Below are 22053 nucleotides of genomic sequence, written 5' to 3'. Positions count from 1 at the left end.
AGTAGAATTCGTATTCCCAATAAAATTATTTCTGAAAGTTCTCTGACTAGTAATGTTTAACAGATATAGTCTCACACACGACTTTCTTCAAACTGCGTGAATAAGAGATCAGTTTTCATAGCTAATATTTAGGTATTACAGAGTGAGTACTGATTCGTAAAGACAATGATCAAACTAAACAAATGTTAGCTTTCTACCTGTGACTTACTGGGGATATCTCCTCAGATTTCAAATAACAGATTTTTAATGCCACGAATTTTTAAATAATCTATATCAACACACAAACCATGAACATATACTTTGTGTTGTCGCAGTAATGTGCAACATCTTCTAACATTCTGCGTGGTGTCTGTTTATTCTATATAGTGTCTCCCTACCACTTTCGCGCAACGACGGTCTGAGCGTATTTTTTAGGGAATTGACTAGTTTGAACCTGGGACCTGTTGCTGGTAAGGAGACGCCAGACCACACATGACATGTAGAATTCAGAATACTTAATGATTTCAGCGTCAGCTCCACTGCACTCCCTGTAAAAGAATCTTAATACTAACTAAATTTAGTGGAAGGGGTTCAAGGCTTTCCTATTTTTAGCTAGCTGGTAAAATAACGTCGAAAAAGCTGTTAAGTTTACCACTGGAAATTTTATTCTACTCATAAAACATTGTTTATAAATTGCACTATTGATAAAAGGAAATGTTTCAATACAGGACGGTAAAAACCAACTGCGTTCAACAAAAATATGAACGAATATTGCCGGAATGGGTTTCCAAGTTCTACAATGGATCGAAGGATGACCTATGCCATATCACATCTATAATCTAGGTTTAAATTAAGTTTCACAAAAGAGAAAACTATTAAAATGGTCTAGAGTGACCCTCAATTATCTTTAATTACTTATCTAACTTGTCGTAAATTACAGTGGCTGATGTGGCTTCTCAATAACTATATAACAGAAAAATCATCGCATTTCAGATTTTTACTTCAAGCGGCAAATGTGAACACCATGAGCTTTAATTGACGATCGACACTAGTATTACGCAAAAAGGGGGTGTAACAGATGAGACTTCTGCCGTTCTGAGTGAAGCTTTATGCGCTGTTATGCGGCATGGCGTGCGTTGATTACCTTGTTGGTGTTCGTCAGGGGGCGGCGGGCAGCACAGCTCCGCTCACCTCGCTGTCTCGGAAGCAACTTTGTCCTAACTTCTCCTTACTACCATTTACCGAAGTTGGTTTAAAAAAACAATCTGGCTGTGTTTTCATCTGACCAATCACGGTCTCAATGTTAACCTTAAGCTCCGCCTACAAAAATTCTGTCTATCCAAGGATAAACGTTATACATTTCGTGGTGGGGCAATGTTTTTAAAGTATGCAACGTAACAGAGACGCGAAAAAGTCTCATGCTAAAACTTGCAGCTGGTGTGGTTCCTTAGTGTTATCGTAAGATCTATACTGTTCTTCTGGAGGGCTCTAGCTTTTAACATGGGCTGGGGGGTGGTCCTGACATAACAGAGACGCGAAAAAGTCTCACGCTAAGGCTCTATCTTTTAACATGGGCAAGTGGTGGTCCTAACGGTTAGCTGGCGACGTGGGTGTCCAGTCCGTCCCTTATCGTAGGGCCTTCTAGCTTAACACGGATCTGCTCTCGGCTTCTATTCTCGTTTCTCCCCTCGGAACTGCGTCTGTCTCATAGTGGGAAGGTATGACATGCATTTAGGCATTCTTGTGTTAGTCTGTCGTATTGCATTTGCTCACTCGTTACTCGTATTAGTTTGGTTAATTTAACGTCACCATTTATTCGGAGCTATGCGACATACTTAGCATGTCAGGGTTTTCATGGAAGGTGTTTGATTTGCCTGACACCTTACAATCTTTTAGCACAATAATTAACGAACAGCAAAGGGCGAAACAGTACGTGTAGATCTGTCTCATCTGCAATTGGAACCTGGAAGTGTGCAAAGGAAAAGTACTCAGTACTAATGTGTTCTGATTGCCAGTTACTATGCACCGGACTATTCAAGGATCGTAAGGCGAAAACAATATATAAAACCAGATAGCTACCAGGCAACGTGACTCAAGATTTTGCATTAATAATAAAGAATGACGAGGTTTGTATCGAAATAATTCTGAAAGAAATACACTGACAAGCAGTTATATTGACTATTAGGGATTCTATTTATTAATTAAACGAGACGTCAAATAGGAAGGTGAAGAATCTCTCCTCAGTGAACTCATTAAGATGTACTTATTAAAACAATTTTATTACAACATTTGTGAAATAAGAAAAAATATCAACAGCTGAATCACTTCATGCGTTATCGGGCTGTCACAAACAGTGTCCCAGAAAGTGATGCACGGCTGCTGCTGGTTGTGCGCTGCAAGACATTATTTACTCATTGTGCATGAAAAGTTTATTTGTAACGTACGTAAATATCTTGCGTGTCAACTGCAGAACGTTCATCGTTGTGGGCTTCACGACTTTGTGGACGGGGTTTCGTTGTATCCACCAATTTCAACTGCGTCACCTAACAGCTTGCCTAAGATTGCACATCCGAGTCTCGCATAGTAGCAACTCATTTGTGACAACTGTACCCAATCAAGAACCGAAGAGTCTTTTATCAGTGCACTGGATCTAACTACCTGAAGTGCAGATGACTAGTCAGCACAATTCCACCAGTCAGTGATATTTTCCAATGTGCTGTGATCCAAATGGAACCCCTACACTGACTACAATCTCAGTATAACTGAGTTCAGTACCGTAGCCATAGCGAGAGCACTTGCAAAAGCTGGTTTACCTTTAGCTTTCTGTATTAAACTGTAGTATAGACATTTTGTCTAATGAGAAGTCGTGTTTTAGAAAGTTTGCTTTAGCCTGGGGAAATGATGCTTCAGAGTATGTGACGTATGCTACTTAACTCTCACTAGCACTTGTTTTGTATATAGCTGTCTTTTAGCATATTCATCAAATTTTTGAATATTTTAGTCGCAGGTTTTCGATGAGGGCTTACAAAAAGAAGTACGACAGAGCGACGCATTCTGAACAGACATTGTAGCTGATGCATCGTTACAGTTCTTTCATTTCATTTTCCAGTGACACAATTATAGCTAGCGCACTAACAATGGGACCTCTTGAAACCGAGGTCGCAGGTTCAATCTTTAGTAAGGCTTATTTGAAATGTTGTGTTCACAATTATGACAGGAAAAATATTAGCTGCTAACGATTCACCATGTGCATCAAGAGGGGGAGAGAAAATTAGTGATTGAGAAGTGCAGAAATTAGCAATTCGTGGGGCGAATGTATTAATTTCACAATATGAACGTTATCGAAATTCAAGAAACGTTCAAATCAAACCATTAATTTAGCACCATGAACACAGAATGAAGATTGGCGTGCCATAGTGATTACAATGGTACACACCAAGATCGAAGGACAACTCCTTGGGACTTAAAGACCGCGCAGGACATTAAGCTAGATAAGCACTCTTAAAGAATGCATATAGAATCATACTGGTATAACAAGTTGAGGAAAGTGTTGGGATGTGACAAAACTGTGAAATATGAAAACCGCACTTAGATCCAATGATCGAGGTACTTTGTTGATGAACAAGAATCTGGGATTGATGTCTCCCTTATTCGATTTGATTTTTATGCATATTTTCTTTGTACGTGGTACTTCACTTTATTTGACTTCTATTTTGATAAAATAACATTATCATTACCTTTTCTGCTTTGCATATTGAAATAATAGTTTTTGTAGTTAATAATTTACGTTTATTTCTCCGATTCTGTTAACCACCAATCTGTACTAACTTACCCCAGGTATATACCTACTTGCCTGACAGATACGATGAGTTCGTACAGTTGCGTCATGATAGTACACTTTTTTATTAATTCAGAATAACATTTTAGATGATATTTTCGTCATTAATTAGTAGCCAAGGAGTAACATTGGCATCTGCAGCAGTGACGCAAGCAGTAAGTATAACAGGGAAAAACGGAAAAACAAAGAACCAAACTATGCCACCAAGACCCGGGCCCCCGTAACGCCACACGGAAGGGAAGCGTTTTATCCAACACTTCAAGAATGGCATAACTTTGATATTGCTGGCACAGAACATGGCAGGAAACTATGGGTTAAACTGAACAGAGCTCGCAGTGGGCACGCACGATGCCCAGACTCTCTTTGCAATGGAGTGCTACAGAGTCTCCAGTTCGTGACTGTGGGGCTGCGAATCACACAGTCACGCACATTACAGATGCATTCTTTTGTGTTCCTACCAGGAAAATTGGAATGACCTCATGAAAAGCTTATAATACGGCTCTGATAAGGATTAGGAACCTAGATATTGACACATAGTTTTATATATAGTTTTGTATTTTCATATTCCTATTATATATGGTATTAGTAATGTTACATGCCTGTAATTTTAAACAGCATGTGAGCCATACGAATAAATAAATAAGAATGGTATAGAAAATTTGTAGGATAAATAATGTGCACAAAAGTATCCGTTTAGTGTTGCTGTGAAGGAGGCTTTCAACAAAGTAAGAAATTCTAGGAGTGACTCTACGTAAATTGTGTGTAAAACATGAGTTTTAGCACAGAATCATATATGAGGAGTTCAATAGTCAGCTACCAGTTTCATCTTGCTACAGTTGGTACTTCCTCTTGACTCTCTTCCGTGTGTGTTAATTCATTTGTGAAAACTTTGAATTATAGAATTTTTTTTCTTTCGTTGTTCTCGATACAGTCACGTTTTGACACGTATTGTCTTCAGGGAGTTTCGTTACATTTTTTGTAAAATATGTTGTACGAAACCTTTCTTCAGGTGTCTGGTTTAAGCCTGATAGCTGTAACTCGTGCATTTTATTTTGTTGGTATTGCTACACTGAAAAAGCATTAGTGTTCAAGAACGGATTGCACAGATTGGCCACATTTTATGCTCGTTATTGCTTGATAACACCTCATCTCCAGATTAGTTGTAAAAGTATATTTTATTATACCCTGAAGTGCCAGAGAATCTCGTGTAGGCATGCTTATTCAAATACAGAGATATGTAAACAGGCAGAATACAGCGCTGCGCTCAGCGACGGCTATATAAGACAACAAGTGTCTGGCTAAGTTGTTGCTACAATGGCAGGTTATCAAGATGTGAGTATGAACGTGGTGTTATAGTCGGCGCACGAGAGTTGGGATGTGTCTCGGAGGTAACAATGAAGTGGGGATTTTCCCGTACGACCATTTCACGCCTGTATCGTGAATATCAGGACTCCGATAAAACATCAAATCTCCGACATCACTGCTGCTGGAAAAAGATCCTTCAAAAACAAGACCAACGACGACTGAAGAGGATGGTTCAAGTGACAGAAGTGAACCCTTCAGCAGATGCTGCAGAATTCAATGCTGTCCATTAAAAAGCGTCAGAATATGAACCATTCAAGGAAACATTATCGATGTCCTCTTTCCGGAGGCCCACTTGATGCGCGACACAAATCTTTACGCCTCGCCTGGGCCGTCAACACCGTCATTGAACTGTTGATTTCTGGTCGGACGAGTCTCATTTCAAATTCAATAGAGCGGATGGACATGTACGGGTATGCAGACAGGCTCATGACTCCATGGACTCTGCACGTCAGCAGGGGACTGTTCAAGCTGGTGGCGGCTCTCTAATGGTGTGGAGCATGTACAGTTGGAGTGATATGGGACGCCTGACACGTCTAGATACGATTCTGATAGGTGTCACATATGTAAGCATCTCGTCGGATCACCTCCATCGATTCCTGCATTCCGATTTGGGATATTCCAGCGGGTCAATGCGACATCCAAAACGTCCGGAATTGATACAGAGTAGCTCCAGTAACACTCTACTGAGTTTTAATACTTCCCCCGGCCACCATTCTCCCCCGATATGAACATTATTGAACATATTAGAGATGTCTGGCAACGTGCTGTTCTGAAGAGATATCCATCCCCTCGTACTGTTACGTATGTATAGACAGCCCTGCTGGATTCATTGTGTCAGTTCCCTCCAGCACTGCTTCAGACATTAGTCAAATCTACATCTACATCTACATCCATACTCCGCAAACCACCTTACGGTGTGTGGCGGAGGGTACCCTGAGTACCTCCATCGGTTCTCCCTTCTATTCCAGTCTCGTATTGTTCGCGGAAAGAAGGATTGTCGGTATGCTTCCGTGTGGGCTCTAATCTCTCTGATTTTATTCTCATGGTCTCTTCGCGAGATATACGTAGGAGGGAGCAATATACTGCTTGACTCTTTGGTGAAGTATGGTCTCGAAACTTTAACAAAAGCCCGTACCGAGCTATGGAGCGTCTCTCCAGCAGAGTCCTCCACTGGAGTTTATCATCTCAGTAACGCTTTCGCGATTACTAAATGATCCTGTAACGAAGCGCGCTCCTCTCCGTTGGTTCTTCTCTATCTCTTCTATCAACCCTATTTGGTACGGATCACACACTGCTGATTAGAATTCAAGCAGTGGGCGAACAAGCGTACTGCAACCTACTTCCTTTGTTTTCGGATTGCATTTCCTTAGGATTCTTCCAATCAATCTCGGTCTGGCATCTGCGTTACCGACGATCAACTTTATATGATCATTCCATTTTAAATCACTCCTAATGCGTACTCCCAGATAATTTATGGAATTAACTGCTCCCAGTTGTTGACCTGCTATTTTGTAGCTAAATGATAGGGGATCTATCTTTCTATGTATTCGCAGCACACTACACTTGTCTAGATTGAGGCTGAATTGCCATTCCCTGCACCATGCTTCAATTCGCTGCAGATCCTCCTGCGCTTCAGTACAATTTTCCATTTTTACAACCTCTCGATACACGACAACATCATCTGCAAAAAGCCTCAGTGAACTTCCGATCTCATCCACAGGGTCATTTATGTATATTGTGAATAGCAACGGTCCTATGACACTCCCCTGTGGCACACCTGAAATCATTCTTTCTTCGGAAGACTTCTCTCCATTGAGAATGACATGCTGCGTTCTGTTATCTAGGAACTCTTCAATACAATCACACAATTGGTCTGATAGTCCATATGCTCTTACTTTGTTCATTAAACGAATGTAGGGAACTGTATTGAATGCCTTGCGGAAGTCAAAAAACACGGCATCTACCTGGGAACCCGTGTCTGTGGCCCTCTGAGTCTTGTGGACGAATAGCGCGAGCTGGGTTTCACACGACCGTCTTTTTCGAAACCCGTGATGCTTCCTACAGAATAGATTTCTAGTCTTCAGAAAAATTATACTCGAACATAATACGTGTTCCAAAATTCTACAACTGATCGACGTCAGAGATATATGTCTATAGTTCTGCACATCTGTTCGACGTCCCTGCTTGAAAACGGGGATGACCTGTGCCCTTTTCCAATCCTTTGGAACGCTACGCTCTTCTAGAGACCTACGGTACACCGGTGCAAGAAGGGGGGCAAGTATCCCATCAGGTCCAGCGGCCTTTCCTCTTTTGAGCGATTTTAATTGTTTCTCTATTCCTCTGTCGTCTATTTTGTCATCTGTGCGACAATCTAGAGAAGGAACTACAGTGCAGTCTTCCTCTGTGAAACAGCTTTGGAAAAAGACATTTAATATTTCGGCCTTTAGTCTGTCATCCTCTGGTTCAGTACCATTTTGGTCAAAGAGTGTCTGGACATTTGGTTTTGATCCACCTACCGCTTTAATATAAGACCAAAATTTCTTACGATTTTCAGCCAAGTCAGTACATAGAACTGTACTTTCGAATTCATTGAACGCCTCTCGCATAGCCCTCCTCTCACTATATTTCGCTTCGCGTAATTTGTTTGTCTGCAAGGCTTTGGCTATGTTTATGTTTGCTGTGAAGTTGCCTTTGCTTCCGCAGCAGTTTTCTAACTCGGTTGTTGTACCACGGTGGCTCTTTTCCATCTCTTACGATCTTGCTTGGAACATACTCATCTAACGCATATTGTACGATGGTTTTTAACTTTGTCCACTGATCCTCAACCCTATTTGTACTTGAGACAAAACTTTTCTGTTGAGCCGTTAGGTAGTCTGTAATCTGCTTTTTGTCACTTTCGCTAAACAGAAAAATCTTCCTACCTTTTTTAATATTTCTATTTACGGCTCAAATCATCGATGCAGTAACTGCTTTATGATCGCTGATTCCCTGTTCTGCGTTAACTGTTTCAAATAGTTCGGGTCTGTTTGTCACCAGAAGGTCTAATAAGTTATCGCCACGAGTCGGCTCTCTGTTCAACTGCTCAAGGTAGCTTTCAGATAAAGCACTGGGTTCTTTGTCCCTGCCACCCGTTATGAACGTTTGACTCTCCCAGTCTGTATCCGGCAAATTAACATATCCACCCAGACCTATAACAATTTGGGGAAATCTGCTCGAAATATTTTCCAAATTATCCTTCAGGTGCTCCGCCACGACAGCTGCTGAGCCAGGGGGCCTATAGGGACATCCAATTACCATGTCTGAGCCTGCTTTAAGCGTGGCCTTCACCCAAATTATTTCACATTTCGGATCAGCGTCAATTTCCTTCGATACTATTGCACTTCTTATCGCTATAAACACGCCCCCCCCCCCCTTTCACTGTCCAGCCTGTCTCTGCGGTATACATTCCATTCTGATTTTAGGATTTCATTACTGTTTACGTCTGGTTTCGTCCAATTTTCTGTCCCTAGTATATAAGGGCGTTGTGACCGTTTATTAATGAGAGCAGTTCTGGAACCTTTCTATAGACGCTCCTGCAGTTTACTATTTGCACATTAATATTGTTATTCCCTGTTGCATTTTGCCTACTCCTACCTTGCCACGTCTCAGGAGGCGTCTTGTCGGGCCTAGGGAGGGAATTCTCTAACCTAAAAAAAAAAAAAAAAAAAAAAAAACCATATGCACTCCACACGTACTCCGCTACCCTTGTAGCCGCTTCCAGAGTGTAGTGCACACCTGACCTATTCAGGGGGATCCTAAATTTCTTCACCCGATAGCGGTGATCGAGAAACTTGTACCCCAGATCTCCGCAGAATCGTCTGAGCCTCTGGTTTAAGCCTTCCACTCGGCTCCAAACCAGAGGACCGCGATCGGTTCTGGGTAGGATACTACAAATAGTTAGCTCTGATTTCACCCTGCGAGCGAGGCTTTCCGCCTTCGCCAATTCCGCCAACCGCCTGTACGAACTGAGCATGACCTCTGAACCCAGACGGCGGAGTCATTGGTGCCGACATGAGCAACAATTTGCAGCCGGGTGCACCCAGTGCTCTCTGTCGCCGCCGGCCGGGTCTCTTCCGCATCTCGGATGAAACCCCCCAGTAAGCAGACAGAGTGAACACTGGCCTTCTTCCTCGACCTTTCCGCTATTTCCCTATGGGGCTGCATCACCCGCCTAACGTTGGAGCTCCCTATAACTAATAAACCCCTCCCCCCGTGTGCCTGCTCGGACCTTGCTGAAGGAGCGGCCACATGTCCACTCACAGGCAGAGCGGGTGATGCCACACGGCCAGCCTCCACATTTACCCTCCGCCTCGTGCGCGACGAACGCCGCTGAACCCGCCACTCCCCTTGGGGAGAGGGTGGCCCAAACGCGCAGATGCCTCGACAGCAGGGACAGTGGGTGAAGCATGTAACACCTGGGGTGTACCACGCGACGCACCAGACTCCCCACTGTCGCTACACTCCGAGGCAGCAGCCTGAAGACGGCTGAGCGCGGCCATCAACACTCTCGGCAGTGCGCGAAGAGTGGCCAGCTCCTCCTGCGTTCGTACACAGCAATCACACATCCTATCCATCCTAAGAAATCAATTTACTGTAGAGAGTTAATCAACTTTTAACTAGACTGCTAATTCACTAAAGGCGGCTGATTGTTGACTAAACTGTGGTTGCTGGCCACTTCTTGTAGAAAACAATGAAAATAGCACTACCTGTCTCTGGACTGTATTCAAAACAAACACTAGCACTACTGGCACTATGGCTGACTAAAGGGACTCTCTCTGACTGTATTCAAAACAAGCACGAAATCTATGGACCACTATTACTAGCACTCGACAATTAAAGCTTCCTAAAAGCAAAAACACACGGAAGAAGAAGTGACAAGTAAGAAAAATACAGTTAATGCTTAAATTAAGGTTGCTCGCTGCACAGCAGCCGTGAAGCAGGCGGCAGTTAAGACGACATTGACACTACTCAAGTCCATGCCAAGTCGTGCTGCGGCACTTCTGCGTGCTCCCGGGCTTCTACACGATATTAGGCACGTGCACCAGTTTCTTTGGCTATTCAGTGTATTTATTCAAAAAGGAATCATTTTCCCCTCTTTTTTCCGAGAGCAACAGTAGTGTATGTTCTGCAATTACGTTCCTCCGACCTACTGTGCAAATTACTTTTATTCTTGTAGTTTTTAATTACACACGTTTTTTCACACCTGTTCCCCTTCTGTTTCACATGGCATATCGTGTGTTCTTGTATAAAACGAAACTTAGGAAAGTTGTGTCTCCACACCTATCGAAAAACACTCTCGGAAAATTGCAGTATCTTCAAGGACTTTGTTCAGTGTCATCAGGTCATATGTGCATATTGAGGGGATGTAATGTTAGTGATTCATTTGTAACGGTCATTGGAGATCAAATGGCAAGCTGGTGGCGTATCTGCGCACTCTCTGATTCGGCACTGCAGGCTGAGTTTAATGGCGAATAAGTGTTTGCAACATTCATTTGAGGGTGCAACGATGCTCCACTGTCGATAATTTGGAAATTTGTCTTATGTTCCTATGGGACCAAACTGCTGAGGTCATTTGTCCCAAGTCTTTCCCACTACTTCATCTAACTTAATGTGCCTTACGCTAAGGACAACACACACAGCCATGCACGAGGCAGGACTCGAACTTCCGACGGGGGGCAGCAGCGCGAACCGTAGCAAGATGATTGAGACAGCGCGGCTACCCCTCGCGGCCCTCACTATCGATTACGTACTTCTGTCGAACAGTTTCAGCCACTTTCACGGGGTCGCATATCGGACCAGCGGTAAGTTGGATGTACGTACCGATACATTGCCGTACATGTTGGCCCAGTGTAGGGGTTATGAGCCGCTGCGTTCAGCAGTGGTCTGTGGGTCGTACCCACACCTGTAGGCCACGTTCTGGACATCCGCGTAGTGCAGAAACACATCAAGGTAGACACACTGTCGAACAGCGCAAGCCGACCAAACGTTATCCAGGGCGGAATCCGAGCACACAATGCATCTTCTATTTTGCCAGAGACCATCTACTTGCGACATAATTATGATCATGTGTGCCTCTCACCAAGCTACTGCTAACATCAGAACACCGCTGAGCGTGTCTACTCTGGCATCGTAGTAGATTTTAGTGGAGAGTGGATTGGCGCCTAATTATCTTCGGTGATGGGTTGACGAGAGTACGTTCTATATGTATGTGTATGTGGTATAATTGGTGGGATGTCTATTCGAGAGTAGATTCGCTCTACATACACCGACCCCATAGTATTCTTCATAGTGTGTGGGGTTGGTGTGAGGAAGGAGGCGGGGGGAGGGGGTGTATCATTTACAGCTCACGGTCACATTAGGAGTAGCTTCAGAGTTAACTAGTCAGTGCGACAGCAAGGTGATGTGCTTTTTCAGCAGGACAATGGACGTCCACATACGGTTGCAGCGACGCATCGTGCACATTCTTGTGTACAAATGGTTCAAATGACTGAGCACTATGCGACTTAACTTCTGAGGGCATCAGTCGCCTAGATCTTAGAACTAATTAAACCTAAGTAACCTAAGGACAGCACAGACATCCATTCCCGAGGTAGGATTCGAACTTGTGAAGGTAGCGGTCGCTCGGTTCCTGACTGTAGCGGCTAGAACCGCACGGCCACTCCGGCCGGCCCTTGTGTACAATTGCTCTGGCTAGTGAGATGAAAATGAAGTTGAAAGAATACCACACAACTCACAAAAGGTAAAATAAACTCGTACATTCCGAGTAGCGACAGAGAATGAGATATCACGTAAACCGGAGCGTCGAAAGCTCCCCGAGGTTGTTCACGGACAATGGTGTTCTCTACAGTGTGGATGCAACACCAAAAGACTGTAGCGAAATACTCGTACAACAAGACATGCCTTAGGTGTCCATTCCCCCAACTGAAGACTTGACTCAAGTACTGCTTTCCAATACAGAGATACGTAACAAGCAATAACAATGCCATGGTTGTTATTATTATTTATTTTAATGATTATGTCCTTCGAGAAGTGTTCCGTCAGTACAACTAAACACAAACTGTTAGATTTCGCAGTGGTTAGCACATTGAACTCGCGATCGGGAGGAGGACGGTTCAAACACTCGTTTATCCATCCTTATTTAGGTTTCCCGTAATATCCCTAAATCGCTTCAGGTAAATGCTGGGATGGTTCCTTTCTTCCCATCCTTCCCTAGTGCAGTAGGACCGAAGACGACGCTGTTTGGTCCCCTACCCAGAGGGAGGCCATACGTATTTCGCTTTCTTTTATCTGCGAAGAATCCTCAGTCTAACATATTACGTGCATACGTATAACAATTTGCTTGCAGTTATATTACTACGTCCCAGGTCTTCATTGCTTTTTGTTAGGTAAGAAACGAGCACTTGTTTCTCAAGGTTGAATTGCTATTTGGTTCTAATTTCGATTTTTTTGAGATCTCATCAGCACACGTGTCGCCTTGGAAAGATACCTCGTTTTCGTGTATAATCCAGGAACTCAAATTTCTCGAGTTTGCGAACACATTTCTTCAAAATATTTTACTGTTAATGTGTGTGTGTGTGTTTTTTTTTCAAATGGGTGGTGATTATGTGTGACTGTTGCTTACAGTGTTTAAACTGATGCCAAGTGTCACTGGATGTTTTTCGCTCCTTTTTGTGGAGTTTGGTGCATGAAGTAATTTTCGCATTCTTTGTCTGTCATGTATGAGAGTGAGTTCTTGAGTGCGTTTGGGGATGACCTGAACAAAAGGGAGAAATGAGTGAAGGAAATTGGATTTCCTTTTTTAGTTTACAGGTATGACGTGTCAGTGAGGGGTCATTGAGTGCATTTAACAATATGTCACACAAGTGGAGACATAACAAAATATAATCGCGAACCATACTTACGATTTGGAACGTACATCACAATTTTACCTGGAATTCCCCATGTTCTGCCTAGGATAAATAGCCAGATGCTTCCAGACCAGGCTGCAACGGGCTGATTTGACGGGTCTAGTGAAGCAGGGGATACAACATGTCGGCTTTGACCAATGACGTCAGATTTTTGCCACAGAGTATTTATGAAACAGATGGAAGAGCTGACTAGAATGTTCGGAAACCAAGGAATACGAGAGACGAAAACTATAGTTGACATACATATAAAGGCCAGTTGTATTTTCACGTTAAGCATATCGCGTGTTTGTAGCGTATTATTTCTTTGGAAAATGAAAGGGAAAAAATGGATGGAAAATGTTGGTAGCCAAGAATACATCACGTCACATATATATATATGACTTGTATCTCGAACCTCATTCTAACTGTATTGCTTAAGTGGAGTACGGGATAAAAGTTTGGCGTACGTCGAATTCTTCGTTTTCAATAGCATTAGTGTCCTGCTGTTAACTATGTACCCACTGCTTCACTAATCCCTAAATGAGGTGCGGGATACTAATTTTACATGTGTTGTTTGTTTCGCATCCGCTATCACTAAGTCTGCTCTTACGTAGATATAAGTACTATCGATGGCAGAACGAGCTACGTACATAATATTTGTATACCATACTTCCGTTGACCTCTATTTTTTTTAACCTCCCCACAATAAATTGATATGAATAATATTCACATTTAGTGTAACCTCCCAACAGAAAAGTTCCATAACCTCCCAACAGTAAAAATATAATATTTTATAGTATTCAGCGTAACCTTCCATACATAAATTCCGTAATCTTGGAACAATAAAATGTGACTAATCTCCCAATTAAAAAAATGTCACTCATAGATAACCTTTCAATAATTGACTGTGAACTTAACTGGTAAATTTTGGACGTCAGAAGTGCTGCGTCATGGCCCTGAAATATCGTACTGAATAAATTGAAAATTCTTACCTCAAAAAGTCGCCGGATAACGCATATATATCTGCACTTATAATAAATTTTTCTGGCACCGCGCCGTGCAATGCCGGCCGATAGACTTGTCATGTATAAAAGGAAACAAACGATTTTTGCCCTCCACACTGCCGTCCAATACTAAATTGGTGATCCCTTGATGCCTCAGAACATGTCCTACCAACCGATCCCTTCCTCTGGTCAAGTTGTGCCACAAACTTCTCTTCTCCCCAACCCTATTCAACATTTCCTCATTAGTTATGTGATCTTCCCATCTAATCTTCAGCATTCTTCTGTAGCACCACATTTCGAAAGCTTCTATTCTCTTCGACCATCATCAGTTATTTTGCTCCCGAAATAGCAAAACTCCTTTACTACTTTAAGCGTCTCATTTCTTAATCTAATTCCCTCAGCATCACCCGACTTAATTCGACTACATTCCATTATCCTCGTTTTGCTTTTGTTGATGTTCATGTTATATCCTCCTTTCAAGACACTGTCCATTCCATTCAACTGCTCTTCCAAGTCCTTTGCTGTCTCTGACAGAATTACAATGTCATCGGCGAACCTCAAAGTTTTTATTTCTTCTCCATGGATTTTAATACCTACTCCGAATTTTTCTTTTGGTTCCTTTACCGCTTGCTCAATATACAGATTGAATAACATCGGGGAGAGGCTACAATCCTGTCTCACTCCCTTCCCAATTACTGCTTCCCTTTCATGCCCCTCGACTCTTATAACTGCCATCTGGTTTCTGTACAAATTGTAAATAGCTTTTCGTTCTCTGTATTTTACCCCTGCCACCTTTAGAATTTGAAAGAGAGTATTCCAGTCAACATTGTCAAAAGCTTTCTCTAAGTCTACAAATGCTAGGTACGTAGGTTTGCCTTTCCTTAACCTTTCCTCTAAGATAAGTCGTAAGGTCAGTATTGCCTCACGTGTTCCATTATTTCTACGGAATCCAAACTGATCTTCCCCGAGGTCGGCTTCTACTAGTTTTTCCATTCATCTGTAAATAATTCGTGTTAGTATTTTGCAGCTGTGACTTATTAAACTGATAGTTCGGTAATTTTCACATCTGTCAACACCTGCTTTCTTTGGGATTGGAATTATTATATTCTTCTTGAAGTCTGAGGGTATTTCGCCTGTCTCATACATCTTGCTCACCAGATGGTACAGTTTTGTCAGGACTGGCTCTCCCAAGGCTGTCAGTAGTTCTAATGGAATGTTGTCTACTCCCTGGGCCTTGTTTCGACTTAGGTCTTTCAGTGCTCTGTCAAACTCCTCACGCAATATCGTATCTCCCATTTTATCTTCATCTATATCCTCTTCCATTTCCATAATACTGTCCTCAAGTACATCACCCTTGTATAGACCCTCTATATACTCCTTCCACCTTTCTGCTTTCCCTTCTTTGCTTAGGACTGGGTTTCCATCTGAGCTCTTGATGTTCATACAAGTGGTTCTCTTATCTCCAAAGGTCTCTTTAATTTTCCTGTAGGCATTATCTATCTTACCCCTAGTGAGATAAGCCTCTACATCCTTACATTTTGCATTTCCTGTCAGTCTCATTTTTGAGACCTTTGTATTCCTTTTTGCCTGCTTCATTTACTGCATTTTTATATTTTCTCCTTTCATCAAATAAATTCAATATTTCTTCTGTTACCCAAGGATTTCCACTAGTCCTCGTCTTTTTACCTACTTGATCCTCTGCTGCCTTCACTACTTCATCCCTCAGAGCTACCCATTCTTCTTCTACTGTAGTTCTTTCCCCCATTCCTGTCAATTGTTCCCTTATGCTCTCCCTGAAACTCTGTACAAAAACTGGTTGTTTCAGTTTGTCCAGGTCCCATCTCCTTAAATTGCTACCTTTTTGCAGTTTCTTCAGTTTTAATCTACAGTTCATAACCAATAGATTGTGGTCAGAGTCCACATCTGCCCCTAAAAATGTCTTACAATTTAAAACCTAGTTCCTAAATCTCTGTCTTACCATTATATAATCTATCCGATAGCTTTTAGTATCTCCAGGGTTCTTCCATGTATACAACCTTCTTTCATGGTTCTTAAAGCAAGTGTTAGCTATGACTAAGTTGTGCTCTGTGCTAAATTCTACGATGCGACTTCCTCTTTCATTTCTTAGCCCCAATCCATATTCACCTACTACGTTTCTTTCTCTCCCTTTTCCGACACTAGAATTCCAGTCGCCCATGACTATTAAATCTTCGTCTCCCTTCACTATCTGAATATTTTCTTTTATTTCATCATACATTTCTTCAATTTCTCCGCCATCTGCAGAGCTAGTTGGCATATAAACTTGTACTACTGTAGTAGGTGTGGGCTTCGTATCTATCTTGGCCACAATAATGCCTTCACTATGCTGTTTGTAGTAGCTTACCCGCATTTCTATTTTCCTATTCATTACTAAACCTACTCCTGCATTACCCCTATTTGATTTTGTGTTTATAACCCTGTATTCACCTGACCAAAAGTCTTGCTCCTCCTGCCACCGCACTAATTCCCACTATATCTAACTTTAACCTATCCATTTGCCCTTTTAAATTGTCTATCCTACCTGCCTGATTAAGGGATCTGACATTCCACGCTCCGATCCGTAGAACGCCAGTTTTCTTTCTGCTGATAACGACATCCTCTTGAGTAGTCCCCGCCCGGAGATCCGAATAGGGGACTATTTTACCTCCGGAATATTTTACCCAAGAGGATGCCATCATCATGTAATCATACAGTAAACCTGCATGCCCTCGGGAAAAATTACGGCCGTAGTTTCCCCTTGCTGTCAGCAGTTCGCAGTACCAACACAGCAAGGCCGTTTTGGTTATTGTAACAAGGCCAGATCAGTCAATCATCCACACTGTTGCCCTTGCAACTACTGAAAAGGCTGCTGCCCCTCTTCAGGAATCACACGTTCGTCTGGCCTCTCAACAGATACCCCTCCGTTGTGGTTGTACCTACGGCACGGCTATCAGTATCGCTGAGGCACGCAAGCCTCCCCACCAACGGCATGGTCCATGGTTCATTGGGGAGGGGGGGGGGGGGGCTCCATTTGATATATATTGGTAAATATATATTGATATATATTGGTATATCTCATCAATGTTACATATGTCGTTCTTTTCGAATACCTAGTGTCAGTGTAAAGGTCATCTGAAGGACGGGATACAAATTTCAGTTGGGTCGGCCGTTTCGCCTGCAATATTGCTAGTACAGATTTGAAAAAATCATACTGATACTAGTGCAGGGAAACGAAAGAAGAACGAAAGCTGCGAAATTTCTATTGCGTACTGGACTACACGAAAATATAAGTATTTGTCTAATACAACAATGAAATACGTCAAAATAGTCAAATGCAGTAAAAGAAGAAAATGGAAAAGTTAAATTTCCAGACGGGAACTTCCTCAAAGAATAGAAGCTCGCCTGGAAAGACATCAACAAAAATCACATACCCACATTCACAACAAACACAACTTTACGAAAACACACACACACACACACACACACACACACACACACACACAGACGCACGAGCGCTCTCGTACACGCACAAACACACACATTCACCCCCATCCCATTGTGAAATTAGCTAACATATTTCGGACGGTCCTTTGCCCAAAATGTTTAATGAAACATTTAAACGGGCAATATGTTCGGAGAATACTATGTCTCCGCGAATACTCGTCTAGGTCACTTTGAAGTGTAGAAATCTGGTGTTTCCCTTTCCCTAAAAAGATTTCACAGATGACCAATAACCCTCTATGCTATTTGTGCAAGCCCCTGTGGATAATGATCTAAAATCAATATTATGATTTACTACGAGGTGCTGATAACCGCTTTCCTCTAAATCCCAATATGAAGAAAACCCGCCTGAAATTACAATGGAACCCTCTGCAGCGTGATCTTCAATGAAGCTGACCAAAGCTTTCTTCTTTCTATTGGGTACTACTTTTAACACTACACCGTCACACTGCTGACCTGAGACTACTGCCCCCAAACCCATAATCCCACCGGAGGTTCCGCCTGTTGTACTTCCTTTTGCCCAAAATGTGATTCGTCAGTTTCGACCATAGCACCAGGCCCCTCCAATGGCCCCGCTATATTTCATGTACTATCCACACACTCCCCAATCCACAACTGTACGCCTACTTACACGACATTCATGCACACACAGCCACACAGGATATTTGAAACATAAACAGTAAGTGATTTTCATAATGTCTCTCAAGGCGAGCTTAGATTTTTCGAACCACGTCCCTCTTCTAATGGATCGCCACAATCTATCTCTGCTCCAGCCCCATACGAATAACTCTTGAGTACGGCGACGAGATACACTTGTGTGGTGCATATGTTCGCCGCACTCACGACAACAACATGATCAGCAATGAGCCCACACATTTGCAAAAAACAAATCGTAGCCAAAGTGTCTTCGCCCATAGCCTCTCGTAAATCATCAAGGCTCATCGCAACGGATAAAACCATACCTACAAAGGAAAATGAGACACTAAAAATTGTTCTAAGATAAGAAACTAATAGCCCAAATTACCTCAGTATCACTACGAATGAAATTAAGTATCGAATGAATTAGAAACAACCAATTAATTTAATAAATGCACACGAAGAATATTTTCAGCAATATGAGACGATCTCCTTTAGAACTACATTCAATTATTTTAATGTACAATGATAGCACTTATCCGGAACACAGAACTGTTTTACTAACTATGGCTCGAAGTGAAGACATTACTATTTATGAGTAATGTATGACGTCATTCATCAAAGGCGGCGGGTAGTATCCCCTGCTACACTAGACCCGATTTGACATACATTATTGTATTGTACATATACTGCTACTCTCGATTAGAGTCCAGAAAAAACATTAATGAAGTACGTACATATTTTTATCTCTGTAATTTTCTTCTCTGTTAACATTGATTATATTAAATTGTACCGACTTCTTGTGTACAGATGGCTGTAACGTATTATGTTAATTCAGTATTGGTATCTACTGTGTAACTTTATTTCCAGGTAAGTACGTAATTTCGCTGTAATTTTAGGATCTTTGGAAAATTAATATCTGTGAATAATATTACGAAGAGACAGTTGAGGAGCGATGGTGAGTTACGCGCAGTGACAACTGTGTGTGGAGATGAATACCACGAGTAAAAGTCGCTGTCCTTAATAGAGGCAATAAGCTGTGCATTATCTGACTGGGCTTGCTGAGAACTCGGTAATTTCCAAGAAAGATTGCCTATCGAAGTTGGAGGGGTGCAAACGATACATATCGAACGTGCGATAGTAAATCCATTATGGAAGTCTCGTGGCGTGTTATGATCAATTATTTGTGATCGTCATTTTTATCAGTTTTCCGTTGTTTCTTCAGTGCGTGTACATAACATTCCGGCCGTAATAATTTGTGATTTGAGTGGGAAACCCAAACGATTTATGTTGATAGCAAGTGTCTGCTGCTTCTCACGTCTCTTCTGCGGATTGCCTGACATGGGAAACTCTAATTCCATGCATATCCAGCATAGACAAATGTTTGACTTTTTGTCGCAAATATGGTCTTCTGCCGTACGAAGAAAGGAGGAACTGTGATGATTGCGGAGGAACTGTGATGATTGCGGTGCTGCAAAGTCTGTAAAACTACGTGGGAGGAGTGTGGACACCGCGATTCCGTTGCAGTTTCGTTGCAGACTTTGCGGAAAGCAAACCAGCATCAGGAAAAATACGTGATTCGAGTCCTCCAAATTATCGATTCAGACCAGAGTAATATTATGTCGCGCTTGATTCAAGATTACACGTTGCAAGCCATAGCAAGAGAAACTGTTATCAGCATATACCGTGTGTAACTGTTTCGGGTTTTCTGAGAACTGTGTAACGTGGTAGTGACAATTGACAGTGTGTCAATTGGTGGACCGAATAAAATAGTAGAAGTAGACGAATCTCATATTGCTAGACGAAATAACCATAGAGGACGACCTTCTAAAAGTGAAGTAGATCATATTTGGGTTTTCTGCCGGATAGAAAGAGAGTCCCGCAAGTGTTTCGTTGTGAGGGTATTGTCCTGAGAGAAGGTGATTTTAGTGCGTCTCATAAAACACTTCATATTACCTGGAACAAAAGTCATCAAAGACGGGTTTCAGTAGCACCAGATTCTGAAAGCTGAAGGGTTGGACCACGAATTCATGAACCACTCTGTGGACTTTGTCTCTTCGATGACGCCAGTGTCCACACCCAGCCTATCGGACGGCTGTGGAAGTCTGTCAAGTCTACCATAAAAAACAGAAGGAGTCCAGGACAGAGGGACGAACTGTGCTTTTCCAGTACCTGTACCTCCACAACTTGCGTTTGCAGGGGAAAGTCGACGCATGCGACTCTGGCGATATTCCTGCGCGATATTGGCAGAGTTTACTCCAGCTATGGGCAAAAAAGGAATTGCCTCTGTAGCTTATACATCACACGAACTGTCACAAGACGATAACACCGACAACGAGTAAGGTAAGCCGTCTCCTTTGAATTTCCAAGTGCTTCTCTAACGCATTTCCTTTGTTGTTGCTGTAGTTACAACTTGAAACATACTCATAACGCGCGCGATTTACTATCGCACGTTCGATATGTATCGTTTGGACCCCTCAAACTTCGATAGGCAATCATTCTTGGAAATTACCGAGAACTCAACCGGAATCGATGTGCGTACAGGGCTTGAGAACAGTTTAGTTTTGGTGATCGGCAAATAAACGGGTGGACTGCACGTCAGGGTTGATATTGAACAAGCCGTGAATTCTTGCTTCTGAAAATTTACATTCTTAATGTTCAGTTAATCGACCAACCCCGTTCCGTTTCGTTTACAGACTGTTTATTGCGGTGTATTTTGAAGGACCAGCGATCAACGACTAACGGGTCATCGGTACCAGAGATCCTACAGCAGCCTCTCAGGTAGGAAGCTGCCGCACGCACATTTCCGTAATCACACTGTCGACTGCCAACCGACATTCCATTGCTGAAGGCATATATCACTAAATTATGTTACAACCATTCAGGCCCGCGTTTAGTTTACCTTTTCTTTCTCCTCCAGTAACACCTTACATTAAAACTGCATTTGCGCTGTTACGGGGTATTTCAGAGCCAAAACTTGTCGTAGTTGTCACATGAGGAAGTTTGTTCACGTAACGGTTATTCTGAGGACACTGGTTCTCTGTTACTTTGTCAATTCGTGGTAATGCCAAAACCATAATTTAACTAAGGATATTTTGAAAACACTGGGGATAAAGATAGTGCCCTTGAAGAAATATAGGCATTTATAATCACATAGCAACGACTTGAAGTCGGAACTATCCACAGCTACTTCATTTCAAGCCAGTTCACCACTTATTCCTCAGTGATGACATTAACTTTATTCCATTCAGGGCTTGTTTAGTTGTTTGTTGATTGCACTGCTTAATGAATAAAGTTTCTCACTAAGGACGTTCTGAATACTAACAGATCAAAGTTTCTGCCAGATTATCCAGCACACGTCAGTTTATCGGCTTAGTGAAGGATATTTTCGTATAACAAAGTATCCATATGTCCACCTTCATTAGCAAACAGTAATCCGAAGTTAATTATTGCGACAGTAGCACCTACACTAATAATATTTGTGCATTTTTCGTCTGTTTACGTGTGTCACTTATGTGTATTTAATTTGCCTGTGAAAGAAGTGTACTTGTGACCCGTATCAGCGGACTCAATCTACGTACTTAGTGATTTATTCTAGCTACTACAAAATATCAGATACATATTAGTTCACAGTAGGAAAACTCTGATTACGGTTGGATTAAATGGATAGGTACATGGTGCTTTAATCGCCACGTTTTAGGAGGTGTTTTGGTGAACGTTTCGCCACAGAAACTCCGTGAGTTACGTGCAGTAAAATGCATTCAGATATTTCAAGCGAATTGTCTAT

This window comes from Schistocerca gregaria, chromosome 2 (genome assembly GCF_023897955.1).
Source record: "Schistocerca gregaria isolate iqSchGreg1 chromosome 2, iqSchGreg1.2, whole genome shotgun sequence".
In the NCBI taxonomy this organism is placed as follows: domain Eukaryota; kingdom Metazoa; phylum Arthropoda; class Insecta; order Orthoptera; family Acrididae; genus Schistocerca; species Schistocerca gregaria.
The sequence above is the reverse complement of the archived record's forward strand: the minus strand, read 5'-3'. Positions refer to the sequence as shown.